This window comes from Ceratotherium simum, chromosome 10 (genome assembly GCF_057802395.1).
Source record: "Ceratotherium simum simum isolate JZ-2026a chromosome 10, ASM5780239v1, whole genome shotgun sequence".
In the NCBI taxonomy this organism is placed as follows: domain Eukaryota; kingdom Metazoa; phylum Chordata; class Mammalia; order Perissodactyla; family Rhinocerotidae; genus Ceratotherium; species Ceratotherium simum.
The window spans coordinates 53,798,685-53,814,527 of NC_141909.1; the positions used below are offsets into that span (position 1 = coordinate 53,798,685).

Genomic DNA, 15,843 nt, shown 5'->3' on the forward strand with positions numbered 1-15,843 from the left:
CTACCTCTGGCAAAGCCTTGGAAGCTGCTTAAAAGAGTTTGGACCATTCATCAAGAAGCCATTTAAGTAGAAGAGTAATAGGATCAGATTTTGGTTTTAGGAAAATCACTGGTGGAACGGTCTGGCAGACAGTAAGAATGAAAGCCAAGGAAAAGTTTGGAAACGCCTTAAAAAATTTAGGCAGGAGACGATGGTGGCTTAAGAAATAGAAAGAAATGGATGGATTTAAGAGATATTTAGGGGAAAGAACAACAGGACTTGGTGATGGATTGGATGTGGGGATGAGGAGATGGAGAAGTCAAAATTTCTGTCTTGGGCAACAGGGTGGAAGGTGGTGCCATTTACTGACATGAAATAGGGGTGGAGAAGTGAATTTGCTGGGCAGAGGAGGGAAGTCTAGTTTAAAAAAAGACAGTTTAATTTTGGACATGTTTACTTTGAAGTGCCTCCTTCCCATATCTGTTCCTTCCTCTCAATTCACTGTCACTACTCAAGAGCAGCCCATCACCTCGCCCAGACTCCTAGAAAGGGTCCTATTTGGTCTACCACTTCTAGACTCACAACAGGCCAGTCCACAATTTGTTTAGTTATTTTTCTACAACAGAGATCTCATCAGGTCATTTTTGACTTCATTTTAAAAGCTCTGATAGTTCCTTCGAGGAAATGCTAAAAACATAACCTAGGAAGGAATTTCTGTAAATATCTTGAAAAAAGGAAACAGTTATAGCGATCTGCTCTTTCCAATCAGTTTTCGCCTAGAACAGAAAATCCTCAGGATTACTTTAATTGAATAAACAGTAGTTTATTCTTTCCTCATAAAAATTACACATACTCATTTTTCCCACTGAGAAATTTAGAAAACAAAACATTACCCAATGTGCAATTGCTAAAACAAATCTGCTATCATTTTCATTTTGTTCCTGTGCATACTTAGCTTTACTTACCAGTCATTATTATGTATATACAATTTGTATCCTTTAACAAAAATTAACATGAAATATTTTTATATCATTATTGCCTCTTATTGAGGATAACATTTAGTGAGTGAAAATTTAAAAAGCGAGAAGAAACCCCTGGAATGAGATATTCTAAAAAATACTAATTGTCTCATGAGAATAGTGCTTACTTTCATCATTACTGTGACTACTTTTATCATTATTATCATTACTGTTCCATCCATTGTGTTCTTCATGACAATACACTGGAAAGCAGGATCTTCAGGAGTCAGATGGCCCTTTAACCACAGGGTTAGGAGAAGTAAGGAATATGTGAAGCCCCACAGATATGAATCAACCCAAGGACAGGAAGTAAACATGCTTCCAGTTTCTGTGAGAGAAAAGATCAGGGACCATGACTTTAAGATCTTTGAAGGATTCTGGGATTCTTATAACTTCCTCAGGTTTATTATTTTAGTTACCCTGTTTCCTCAGAAAGATTAGCAGTAAAATCGTTTAAAGAAAAAGAGCTTCTGGGCTTGTCTTCTTGGACAAGAAGAAAATACAGAACTTCGGAAACTATTTATACCCCATTATGGAGAAGGAGAAAGGAGTACAGTAGGAGAAACAGGCTAAAGAGGAATGGAGAGCAGGCAAGAGAAAATAAGTTTAAGAATGGGATTTGGGCTAAGAGTAATTGTCCTGGGACTTAAACATTGAAGGATCCCCACCACAGCAGACAAACTTGCAAGCTTGCTATGTCAGCTCTCTGCAAGTCTCACACAAACATGTTCCTAATCAGCCAACTGTCTCCAGAACCTTTGTGCTTCCACATCTTTGCTCATGGTATTTGTTCTCACTAGAACAGCCCATCCTTCCCCATCTATCTGTCATCATCCACTTACCCCCTTGTGTTCTGATGAAATGTCCCTGCTTCTCTGAAGCTTTGCCTGACTCTCCCATTGTCTTCTCTCCTTCAACTCTGAGCACCAGAACGGTTTCCTCCTTTGGGTTCCTAAACCATTCTCTCTTACAGCACTCACCACACTGTACTCTAGTAATGTGTTGGGTCCCTTGGCAAAAATACATGTTCCTTGAGACCAGGATCAGCTCCCTGTTCATGTCCCTCTCACCAGGATCACACATATAACCTGCAGGTGACAACTATTAAAATTTGAGGAAAAAAGGGAAGAAGAGGAAAGGAAAGTTATGTAATTTGCTCTTGCTAAAGGAGGTAGAAATCTCTTCCCAGAACCTTCTGCTTCCTTTGTGCAAACAAAGAGGAGGAAACTAACATTTGTGGAGCCCTCTGCTGTAAGCATACACGTCCTTTCGGTGCTTAATCACTTGAATCCTCATGCCAGCCATGTAAGTGGGAGGTAATGTACCTGTTTTGGAGAGAAGCAAACTTGAAGTTCTAGGGAGTTAAGAACCCTGCACACAATGGGATTTTGAAGGCAAATCCACTCTGAATCAACAGACGGGGCTTGTCTTCTGTTTCACCATCCTGAAAAACAGAACGTCAGGAGGCGGCCTCCCTGAACTATCTACATGAGTTTATATACTGATGTCACGGAATCAAAGATCAGATTACAAAATAGCCTAAAACACATGTCTGGGAACTCCCTACCTGGTATCTAAGGTTCAGGAGGGAGAACAGTGAGGAAGTCAAGCTGAATCTTTTCTTCTGCAGTAATTTTTTAAGTGGACTCTAAGTGAGTGAGTGCCACTGCCAGTGTTCGGCTTTCCCTCATGCTCTCTGTAGTGTCTTAACTTTGGGCCTTCCTTCCAGTTCCCCCTAATTCTTTAATAACTTTCATAGAGTTAGACCAGTTTGCATAACATTTAGAGATATTTTTTTGCATAGTGTCCTAATTTCCCTTTTAGAAAAGCTACTACATGAACATCATTAACAAATACCAACTGCAGTCAAAAAAACTAATATTATAGTAAAATCAGGAGAAATAAATTGCAGCTGCCTTTTTTAACCTTAAAATTTCCATCAAATATTGAACCTTCTAATACTTTGCTTAAAATGCCTGAAAATATACTTGCTATACTAGCTATTAGGAAACTTGGACTATGATCCCTGCTTCATCTCTCCCAGGAGGAGGTTTCTACCACCACCTGAGCCTAGATTTGCTCATTTGAATAGAGGGATTAGACAAGCTGATCTCTAAACATTATCTGATTCTAATATTTTTTTAATCCTATAACAAAAAAAGAGATTGTTGCTATATGATCACCAGAAATTGCTTATTTTCCAAATTCTCTCAGTGAACATACATTACTTATGTAATCAGAAAAAAATACTAAAACTGAATAGTAAACAATCCTAAACATTTGCACAAATCGGTTTCCTATAACAGAGCCAAGAAACAGTAACCAAAAGCCAGAAGAGAAGACATACATTTCAATTGCACTACTAGTTTGCATGGCTCTAAAACAAAGCTCCTATAAAGTTTCCGGTCAAAGTCATAACTTCCTTTTCAAACAGGAATAATAAAATCCACATCCCTGCAATTTCCCTTTGAAATACTGTGTTACTACAAATGGCAAAGATATACCCTTGGGGAGTCTGGTCATTAGGTATGACCAAAGGAGCCACGACAAATATTGTGGGAGAAAAAAATCAATGTGTCTGCAAGAACAAAATACAGAGTCAAAATAAATACAAGAAAAATATTCACTAAGAAACACTGGATGGACAAACTAAATGGTAGAGAGAAAATGGCAGAATGGCAAAGAATTTCCAGACTGTAATTCAGGCAAATTCACTAAGCAAGGGGTTTGAGGAGGGACACAAAATAACATAAAATAAAGATGAGTATCATTATATTTCATGAAACCAAGTATTTTATAGCCTTGGGACTCCCAGGCTGCCTGAGCCACTAGATGCACAGCACACTTAGTTTTCAAATTCTCTCCTGCCACTACCAGCTGGGGACACAGGCAATAAAATGTCTGGACAAACTGTTCAGTCCCTCCACAGATATTAGACAACTATGCTGGCATAGCAACATGGTATATTTCTGGTGTTGCACAAAGAAATCTGCCAAGACTCAGTTCAAATTCTTAATTAGTAAAATTCACACATTATTTAATTTTGGCAATAAAATATTCACAGTATCATAATATTAAATAATTGAACAAGCATTTACTAGGCCTCTACCAAGAGAAAAATGAAGTCCATGATCAGAATAAACCTATAATTAATAGATGCAATGAGATACGAAGAATTATACAGTAACAATGTGCATAGAGTCCTTCTTAGTTGGCACTAAATATATGTTTACTGATGTGCATTGTGTATAAAAGATTTCAAAATCAAAGGCTATGGAAATCAGAAAAGAAAGTAGTTATTTCTAGCGTGGAAAAAATGGGCATGATTTAATTTCACTGTGTAAATTAATACAGAACTTAAATCAGCATAATGAAATTTACTCTAGAAAATATTTCCTCATCAGAAGTTCATCAATATTGGTATAATTCAGAATAAAGTGTTTATATTCATGAAAACTGGAAAATTCCTGTCGAGATAAAGACAACAGGAGAGTACATCTTTCCTCTTTCAAAGAGACTTGGGAGGCACATCAACTAAATGCAACGACCAGACTTTGGATGCTGACTGGAACAAACCAACTGTAAAATAACAAGTTTTTTTTTTTATTGAGGTAACAGTAGTTTATAACATTATGTAAATTTCAGGTGTACATCATTACATTTCAATTTCTGAAATGAAACTGCAGAATTACATCATGTTCACCACCCAAAGACTAATTAGCATTCATCACCATACACAAGTGCCCTACTACTGCTTTCATCCTCCTCCCTCCCGCTTCTCCTCTGGTAACCACCAATCCAATCTCTGTAACTATGTGTTTGTTTGTTTTTGTTGTTGTTTTTATCTTCCACTCCTGAGTGAAATATATGGTATTTGACTTTCTCCATCTGACTTATTTCGCTTACCATAATACCCTCAAGGTCCATCCATGTTGTTGCAAATGGCAAGATTTCATCTTTTTTATAGCTGAGGAGTATTCCATCGCGTATATATACCGTGTCTTCTTTATCCATTCACCCACTGATGGGCACTTAGGTTGTTTCCAAGTCTTAGTTACCGTGAATAATGCTGCAATGAACATAGGGGTGTATACATCTTTTTGAATTACTGATTTCATGTTCTTTGGATAAATATCCAGAAATGGAATAGCTGGGTCATATGGCAGTTTTATTCTTAATTTTCTGAGGAATCTCCATACTGTTTTCCATAGTGGGTACACCAGTTTGCATTCCCACCAGCAATGTATGAGGGTTCCCTTTTCTCCACATCTTTTTCAACACTTGTTATTTGTTGTTTTGTTAATTATAGCCATTCTGATGGGTGTGAGGTGATAGCTCATCATGGTTTTGGTTTGCAGTTCCCTAATAACTAGTAATGCTGAATATCTTTTCATGCATCTGTTGGCCAACTGTATATCTTCTTTGGAAAAATGTCTGTTCAGATCCTTTGCCCATTTTTTAATTGGGTTGTTTGTTTCTTTGTTGTTGAGTTATATGAGTTCTTTATACATTTTGGATATTAATCTTTTATCAGATACATGGTTTGCAAATATCTTCTCCTAAATGTTAGGTTGTCTTTTTGTTTTGTTGATAGTTTCCTTTGCTGTGCAGAAGCTTTTTAGTTTGAGGTACACCCATTCGTTCATTTTTTCTTTTGTTTCCCTTGCTTGGTGAGACACGGTCTTCAGAAAGATGATGCTAAGACCAATGTCAAAGAGCGTACTGCCTATGTTTTCTCCTACAAGTTTTATGATTTCAGGTCTTACATTCAACTTTTTAATCGATTTTGAGTTAATTTTTGTATATGGTGTAAGATAATGGTCTACTTTCATTCTTTTGCATGTGGCTGTCCAGTTTTTCCAACACCATTTATTGAAGAGACTTTCCTTTCTACATTGTATGTTCTTGGCTCCATTATCGAAAATTAGCTGTCCATAGATGTGTGGCTTTATTTCTGGGCTTTTGATTCTGTTCCATTGATCTGTATGTCTGTTTTTGTACCAGTACCATCCTGCTTTGATTACTATAGCTTCATAATATATTTTGAAATCAGGTAATGTGATACCTCCAGCTTTGTTCTTTTCCCTCAGAATTCCTTTGGCTATTCGAGGTCTTTTGTTGTTCCATATAAATTTTAGGATTCTTCGTTCTATTTCCATAAACAATGTCATTGGGACTTTGATAAGGATTGCATTGAATCTGTAGATTGCTTTGGGAAGTACAGACATTTTAAGTTGTTAATTCTTTCAATCCATGAGCACGGAATGTCTTTCCACTTCTTTGTGTCTTCTATATTTTATGGTTTTAGGTACACAGGTCTTTCACTTCCTTGGTTAAATTTATTCCTAGGTATTTTATTTTTTTTGTTGTGAGTGTAAATGGGACTGTATTCTTAATTTATCTTTCTGCTATTTCATTGTTAGTGTATTGAAATACAACTGATTTTTGTATGTTGATTTTATATCCTGCAACTTTACTGTATTCATTTATTATTTCTAAAAGTTTTTTGGTGGATTCTTTAGGATTTTCTATATAAAATCATGTCATCTGCAAACAGTGACAGTTTTACTTCTTCCTTTCCAATTTGGATCTCTTTTATTTCTTTTTCTTGCCTGATTGCTCTGGCTAGGACTTTCAATATTATGTTAAATAAGAGTGGTGATAGTGGGGCATCCTTGTCTGGTTCCTGTTCTTAGTGGGATAGCTTTCAGTTTTTCATCATGGAGTATGATATTAGCTGTGGCTTTGCCATATGTGGTCTTTTTTATGTTGAGGTACTTTCCTTCCATACCCATTTTATTCAGAGTTTTTATCATAAATGGATGCTGTATCTTGTCAAATGCCTTCTCTGCATCTATTGATTTTCTCTGCATCATGTGATTTTTATTCTTCATTTTGTTAATGTGGTGGATCATGTGGGTTGATTTGCTGATGTTGAACCATCCCTGCATCCCTGGAATAAATCTCACTTGATCATGGTGTATGATCTTTCTAATGTATTGTTGTATTCAATTTGCTAGTATTTTGTTGAGGATTTTTGTATCTATATTCATCAGTGATTTGTGTGTGTGTGTGTGTGTTATCCTTGTCTGATTGTGGTATCAGGGTAATGTTGGCCTCGTAGAATGAGTTAAAATGCTTCCCCTTCTCTTCAATTTTTTAGAAGAGCTGGAGAAGGAAAGGTATTAAGTCTTCTTTGAATGTCTGGTAGAATTCACCAGGGAAGCCATCTGGTCCTGGACATTTGTTTTTTGGGAGGCTCCAGATTACTGTTTTGATCTCCTTACTGGTGATTGGTCTATTCAAATTCTCTATTTCTTCCTGATTCAGTTTCAGAAGGCTGTATGATTCTAAGAATTTATCCATTTCTTCTAGATTATCCAGTTTCTTCGCATGTAACTTTTCATAGTATCCTCTTATAATGCTTTGTATTTCTGAGGTGTCCATTGTGATTTCTCCTCTTTCCTTTCTGATTTTATTTTTTTGAGCCTTGTCTCCTTTTTTCTTGGTGAGTCTAGCTAAAGGTTTGTCAATTTTGTTTATCTTTCCAAAGAACCAGCTCTTAGTTTCATTGATTTTTTCCTATTGTTGTTTTAGTCTTTGTTTATTTCCGCTCTAATTTTTATTATTTCCTTCTTTCTACTGATTTTGGGCTCTGCTTTTTCTTCTTTTTCTAGTTCCTTTAGGTGCACTGTTAGATTGTTTATTTGAGATCTTTCTTGTTTCTTGAGGTAGACCTGTATTGCTATAAACCTTCCTCTTAGTACCACTTTTGCTGTATCCCATAAGTTTTGGCATGTCGTATTTTCACTTGAAAATGGCACTTTTTAATTGAGGAAAACTGAAAATAGGCAGGGTATCAGAGTATATTAAGGGATTGTTGTTAATTTATTAGGTATAATAAAGGAATTGTGGTCATAGCCAACATAAACACTGAGATATCTATGAGAAAAATACATTATATAATAGAACAGTATATCAAAAGATGACATAAAAAAAGGCTTGAGGGATAGATAAAACAAGATGGACAAAATACTGATAATTGTTGAAGCTAAGTGATGGGCACAAAGGAGTTCATTATATACTTTACTTAGAATATAAAAAAATTTTTCATAAGAGAAAAATTTTAAATGTCCTGTACTCTGTATGTAAATCATAGTCCCTGGCCTATTATAAGCACACAACAAAAGTTAGCAATTATATATTATTGTTGTCATTGTTGTTATTATTATTATTACTGTTACTAGTATAAGAATTAGTATGGCATGGTGAAAAAAAAGCATGAGGTTTGGAGGTCTGAATTCTAACTCTGCCATTAACTAGCTATGTGATCTTGAGCAAATATTTTAATCTTTTTAAGTTTCAGAAGGCCTATGTGTAAAATGTGGAACATTAAAATATTTCCCTCAAAGGGTTATTGTAGAACTAAATGAGAGCATTAAAGAAAAGTACATTGGAAATTGTAAAACATACACATATTACCATTTTTAATCCTTGCTTATAGGAAACTTATAATTCAATTATAGATGAGATCAAATACATATCACAGCAACTTTAAAAGAAAATTGAATCAAAATAGTGAAAAAATACTATGAAAGTTCAGAGGAAAACAAGGTTATTTCTACTTGGGGAGACTAAGAAAGGCTTCATAGAGGAAAAAACATCTGAGCTCTTCAAAACTGGCAGGATATTCATAGCCAAAGATGAGGGGAAGAAGCACGACCTGAACTAAATAAGATGAAAAAGGGCTGGGGGAGAACAAGGGCACAGTACACTCAGGGAGGTAAGAAACTCACATTCGGAAGAACTGGAATTATAAAAGGAGTTTGGAGCCAGGTCATAGGTCATTTTGAATGTCTCCCTATGAAAGGGATTTTATCTGATAGGCAAGGTGGAGCCACTTTCAACTTTTAGCAGGAAAAGAAAATTAAGAGATGCTTTCTAAGATTTATCTTACTGCTGATAGATCAGAAACTGCTATGGAATTGAAGGTAGCTAAAGAAACAGTACTGTAAAAACGAAGAACATGAAAGTCAGGGATAAAGAAGCGAAAGCTGACTTTTTATTTGATAAGGAAGATACAATATATTAGAATTTTGGTAAGGGCAAAAAATATGGACTGTGGAATACAAGGAGAGCTTAAGTATAAAAATTTCACCAGACTGCTATTTGGTAAAATAATACAAAGGGCTGACTCAAGACAAAAAAAAAAAGTTGACAAATCCTGGCAAATAATTTTACTGAACTATATTCCTGTAGAAGCGATTGTGAACAATTAATTGTGCTCCATTTTTTTTTTTTTTGACAATAAGAGAAAACTTTAATTAATTACGATAAAATTAAGAATATCATTAATTTTTTAAAATGTCTGTAAACGTACCACATTTCTGCAATTATTTTCATGTCTGTGTTTCCTTTACTTGCATAGATAATAAAGGGTTATTGTAATGTATATACTATTTTACATCCTCCTTTTCTATGTTTCCAAATCTTCTTTTTATAATTTTTTTTTTTTAATTTTTTGTTTATTGCAGTAACATTGGTTTATAACTGCTCCATTAAATATAAATTAAATTATGATTACTTGCTGTGCAATTTGTCTAACATCAGAAACCAGGGAATATCATTATATATACATGATTAAATTTTCATTTCTTAAAAACAAAACACTGCATATTTTTAAAATAATTCTTATGAAAGGGTGTACCTGAACATTTTAGAACTCCACATTCCTAAAATATTTTTTCCTTCAAATATCTGATAAAATGCAACTGCCTTTCAAAACTCAAGTATTCTTACACAAAATCAGAAGTTTATTCCTAGGGAGTTTTTAAACAAAAAGAAATTATGCACCTATAGGCTGATTCTATAATTCCAAATCTTTGCAATAAATATTTACATATCAAATAGAATATAGCTCCACAAATCAAAAGAAAAGAAGACTTGGGAAGAAAGAAAGCTTATTCTTGAGTAGAGTTGGGGCAGAAAAAGCATCACTAGCTCAAAAATAAATAGACATTTCTCTTTTTTCTCTCTCAGTAAAGCTGAAATAAATAGAAAGTCGTGCTATGATTTAAAAAAAAAAAAAAACTCCAGCATGAAACTCCTAATTGCGTGAAAGGTACATGTAATGTTATAATTATAGTAAGTAGAAAATAATGCATGTAACAGCACACTAAAGTGGTTCTACAGTATGCAGCATTATATTCTAAGGGACCATCAAACGTGTAATTTCAGGGCACCCTAGCCCTTTTGGCTGACAGGCAGCAATTCTGCTTCACTTACTGGAAAATCGATGTGCTGTGCCATAAAATCCCACACAGAAAATTGAAAGGATAAAAAAATCAATTTTGTTTTACCAAAATAAGATGCGGGCTACTTTATTTGCTACAATAAGCGATCTTTATGAAACTGTTTTTAGCTTCCCAACAGTTATGAAATCTTGCCTAATATCATAGATTCTTAGAAAAGATAGTATTATAAGAAAAGAAAAGGTAGGATTGGGCTTAATAAAGATGATGAATCTTGAGATACCTCGAAATCAACACTTATTCCCTTTAATTTCCTCATTGTCAAAGTTGCCACTGGTAACTGAGCAATCTTTCACAGCATCTCTAAATTCACAACTTCAACTACTGAAAAATTTCTTTCATGGTCTTCAGCCAGTTTTTAGTTTGCAAACAGAAGGCTGAATACACTGTATCTATCTATAGACATTTGTATTAAGAGCATTCATTACAATTTATTGTATAATTATACCAACGCACTGCCAGCTTCTCTGTCAATATTTAATCCCCAAAGCTTCACTTCTAATTGACTCTTTTTTTTTAAAGTCATCATGTAATGTTTTAGAAAGAAAAAGAAAAAGAAAAGAGCCTGATTAACTCCTACAAATGGCTTACTTAGTCTCAAAATAAATAATGTGATCAAAATAGGCATTTTCCCAGATGGTTGTCCCTTTGCATTTAAGTGAAAACATGAGAGTCAGCAGTCCTCAACCTACCAGCTGCACCTTCACTTGCCTTTTTCTTTTTTCATTGTTTTGTTTCACAAGATGGAAATAAGGGTGAAGGTGAGAAGATGCATAAAATATTGAGAGGTACTGAAATACCATTGATAAATGAAGCAGGGCATTTTCAAAGCTATTGATGAAAGACCTGCGTTACTATGACTACAGAAGTATACATTCCTAAAAAAGAAATCTAGATGATCAGGACTCTGAGGAAAGCCCAGGGAAGGAGAACATGTAACTCCATACCAGCCCTTAGGCAAAGCACATCTCTTGTGGGGTACTTACTCTGCATTTGCCAACAAGTACTACAAGGGCTTCGCACCCCCTGGTACTTACCATATGGAAGCCATCAGGAGTCTAACCACAGTGTACCTGGAGGGCATTATGCTAAGTGAAATAAGCCAGAGAGAGAAAGACAAATACCACATGGTATCACTTATACGTGGAATCTTAAAAACAGAAGTTGAACTCATAGACACAGAGAGTAGAAAAGTGGTTGCCAGAGGCTAGGGGTGGGGCAAATAGGGAGAGGTTGCTAAAAGGGTATGAACTTTCAGTTATAAGATAAATAAGGTCTGAGGATCTAATGTATAAGATGATAACTACAGTTGATAGCACTCTATTGTATAACTGAAATTTGCGATGAGAGAACTTAAATGTTCTCACCAAAAAAAAAAAAAAAAGGTAACTATAAGAGGTGAGGGCTCTGTTAATTAATTCAGTGGGGTAAATCTTTTCACAATGTATATGTATTTGATAATCATCACGCTGTACATTTTAAATATATTACAATTTTATTTGTCAATTATACCTTTACAAAGCTGGAGGAAAAAAAGAGTCGACCCACAGACTCTTGCTCAGATCTTAACACAGATGTTAGCTTTTGAAAACTAGTTTGAAAGGAACTGAAGTTGGCTAAAGTACTCAAAAAGTTCTATTTAGATTTCAACCAGTCACCTTGGTCCAATTTCTACTCCGTGACCTGGTAAATGTAAACATGAACAGAATTATACCTCATTTAATTAGCTAAATACTAATTAGCACTTAATTACTATTATAAATTTTTAAATCACTAGTATGTCATTACTCTGTCCTAGTGATAATGCTGCCAGTGTCTGATCCTATCAGTATATAACTATATCCAGTTGAATATGCCACTCACCTATTTACTCTTTTAAGTGGGCACTCCTGAGATTCTAATTTATTTTTTTCCTTCACTAAACAGTTGCAATTTTACAGAATAAGAAATTCAGGCAATTTGTCTTAGAATCTCCTGAAAGGAATTCAACTAAGCCTAAACTTTCAATTCATATTACTTCTAAATCATTTTGACTACTCAGTAGGAATTTATTCTAGGTAGTCCTCTAAATTCCAATAATTGATTCAGCAAATATTTGTTGAATGTCTGCTGTATGCAAGGCAACAGGGAGGATGCAAAAATAACTAAGATTCCTCTCAAGGGGTTCTCTCTCTCTTTAGTAGACAGATGGCAGGTAGATGCATAAGTCTAATAGAAGCCAAGAGAAATCTATAAAGGACCTGTTATAACAGTTCAGAGAATGGGGCCAAACCTTCAGGCTGAAGTGTTCAGGAAGACTTTATTAAAGAAGCATATTACAGAATATTACTGCTAGAGGGACCTTGGAAAATACCCATTCCAATCCTATCATTTTATAGATAAGGAAAAACAAAAAAAAAAGGAAAAGAGAAAAAAAAAAGAAAAAGCCCTTTGAGGAGGAACAGCAATTTACTCAATATCACATAGACAGTTGAAAAATCTGGACAAGAAGGTAGGTCTCTGGATTCCCAGCTTTCTGCTTTTCCGTGGTATCACATTGCCACTCTGGGGTTGGAAGGATTTCAATAGGCAAAGACAAGGGGAAAAAGAGAGCGTGCTGCCAAAGATCAAAGGCCGGAGTACAACACTGATAAGAATAGAGAATACTTAGTTTACCTCAGGACAAGAGTTTGAAGGGAGGAATGAGACACTAGGCTGCAAGTAGAGTGGGATGAGACAACAGAGGACATCAAATAGCAGCCTAAGAGTTAGACTTTTTCACTAGATAATTTAGTGGACACAGCTAGCAGAATTTACTTACAAAATTTAAAAGTTCCTTCAACATTGGTATCATTATATAACACTAACAGTCTTAGAGGTTTATAAGGAAAGAACAGAAAACCCTTCTGATAAAAAAGGCCCGCTAACGTAGCAAAAACCTTTCTAACATAGAAAACGTAACCTTTTTTAACGCAGAAAAGTCTTTCTGATGAAAAAGGCCAGGTGACGTAGCAAATTTATACTGAATACAATCTCTCTTTGTCAGTTTTTCTCTTTCTCCAAAGCAGAGGGTGATAGGATAGCGGTAAAAGAAGGCAAGACACTGTGACCTGCTGATGATAGGTGGAGTTTATGACAGCACCAATAGAGAGACCTTTGTGATAGCCCACGCCTCCTGCCTTGCTCCTCCTGAGGATCTTCAACCCACAGGCTCTACCCATGGTTCCTGAGTAACTCTAGGCAAGCCTGAAAATCAATGACATCTCTCATCCTCACCAGATGCTGGGGTCCAGCCATGTACCTGTAGAGTGGTAGCTGCTTTTTGCTCCACCCCACTGCCTAGCCCTTGGCCCTACTGTATTATTCCCTTCTTTGGGACTGGAAACAGACTAGAGGTAAGATACCAGATTTCACACCAACATTTGCATCACTCTAAAGTAATTTCAAAGCACTTTCATAGCCTCTTTTTCACTTATCATAAAGCAGAAGCAAACCTCTGTTACACCTCACCCTTCACCCTGCATAGCTCTCCCCAACCCCCCAGAAGTTAGACTATCTCTCCAGTTACTGGCTAGGCTCTAACTTCAACCTTTCAACCCAGACAACTCTTCTGAAACCCCAATTCTATTATCTGCTCAATGGTAAGCACTGCCTTTGCCAAGAAACTGTATCCCACCCACTAAACCCCTAGGGCATCAATACCATCTGGGATATTTCAAAGCTGCTTGAACATCATAGCATGACCTCTAGGGACCTTCCTTTTGAAAGCCTGCTTCTCAGCAAAATTATTCCTCAAGCCCCAGCTCTATATATATTCTATATATAATATTCTGACTCTCTCACTCTCTCTCTCTCTCTCTCTCTCTCTCTATATATATATATATCAATCAGAGTTTAACTACTTATAAAGTTTGTGAAGTACTCTGGGCTATATAGTCATAGTTTTTCAAAGTGAGATGAGAGTCATCTCTGTCCAAAGTGAGAGGAGAGTCATTGTTTTTTGTGAGATGAGAACTTGACTTCCTGGGTTTCAATATCAAAGACTGAACACTGGACTGTTAACTGATCTTCATCCTCCCACTCTGGTATATAGACTCATCAGGAAAAACAATTTTTCAGTATATAAAAGTAGGTATAACTTTTCAAATAGTCAAAAAAAGACCATGAATAATCTATTGAGCTCCTTTTAATTCTTGTTCAGATAAAATGAAACAAGAGAATATTAAAGTCCTTTTTAATAACAGTGATACACAATTTAATTTTAACTGAGCACCTACTATGAGCCAAGCACTGTGTGACGTGCTTTCCATGCATTACCTTACGTGACACTTACATTAGTCCAACAGAGTATATACTATTTTTTTTCTCAGCTTAGATATTAGGACTAAGCCTTAATAAGATAAGCAATTTGCCCAAGGTCACAGCCATCTGAGAAAGAGTTGCTATTGAACCTCTAGCCAGCTAACTTACAAGCCTGTGCACTCAACCGGTAAACCATTCATTGGCCCATTTTTATTTAAAAAATCAATACTTTAAAATTATAAGTTTGAGGGATAAAGAATATGTACTGTTTTTATAAGTTAAAAAAAGGAAAAATAAAGACGAAACTCCTCTCGAAAGCTTGTTAGCCTTAATTTTAGACCAATTTTAAAAACCAAAAGTGCTTGGTGTTCACTGCAAGTCTTATAATTCAATTGGGGAAAATTATCAGAACCCTCTAAATATAAAATATCCATCCACTCCTTCAATAAACACATATATTGAATATCTACTATGTAGCAGGCACCATGCTAGGAACCAAGGATACAGAGGTGAGCAAGAGAACCATGGTCCCTGCCCTTGAGGAGCACATGGACAAGTTGGGAAGATGGGAAGACAAGTCATTCTATATGTAAATACAGTAACATACGACTAATGTGATGACAGGGAGATAAAAAGGCAGGGAAAACCTAACTCAGCTAGGAACAAGAGAAGATCTCCCAGGAGTTAGGGGAAGGGGGTGTGGGAAGGCGACTGGAAGTGCTCCATGCAGAAAAGAGACGCATGCACCAAGGACCAGAGTGGAGATGAGAAACTGAAGGAAGCTCAGAGTGGCTCAAGCTAACACAGAGTGAGAGAAAGAAGGGAGCCAAAGTTTAGGATTAGAACGGTGGGCAGAGGTCAGATCCTGCAGGACACTGTGAGCCACCCTGAAGACTATACCTAAGGGCAATGGGGAGCCAATTTAAGCAAAAAAGATTTAGTCAGATTTTAGTTTTACAAGTATCAATCTGGCTGTAGAGTGGAGAATAGATCACAGTGGGAATAAGGTTGGGGTAGAGCGATATTAGGAAACTATTGCCGTAAACCAGGTGATAGGTGATGGTGAGCTGAGCTAGGGAGACAGACATGGAAAAGAGGAGTAGATATTTATGAGGTAGAATGAACAGGACTTGACAGGTGATTGAATGGGAGGGGGATGATTTAAGCCCTGAGGTAATTCTAAAATTTAGAAGGTAGAAGATACTCATCATTTAATTAAACCAGTCATTTAGTTGGGGAAAAAAAAAAAGAAT

At 36.0% G+C, this 15,843-nt stretch overlaps 1 protein-coding gene across 4 annotated transcripts in view; it reads right to left on the minus strand.

The window, feature by feature from the left end:
- Positions 1-15,843, minus strand: part of VWA8 (von Willebrand factor A domain containing 8) — a 359,640-nt gene that overhangs the window by 205,281 nt on the left and 138,516 nt on the right. The window lies entirely within an intron of this gene.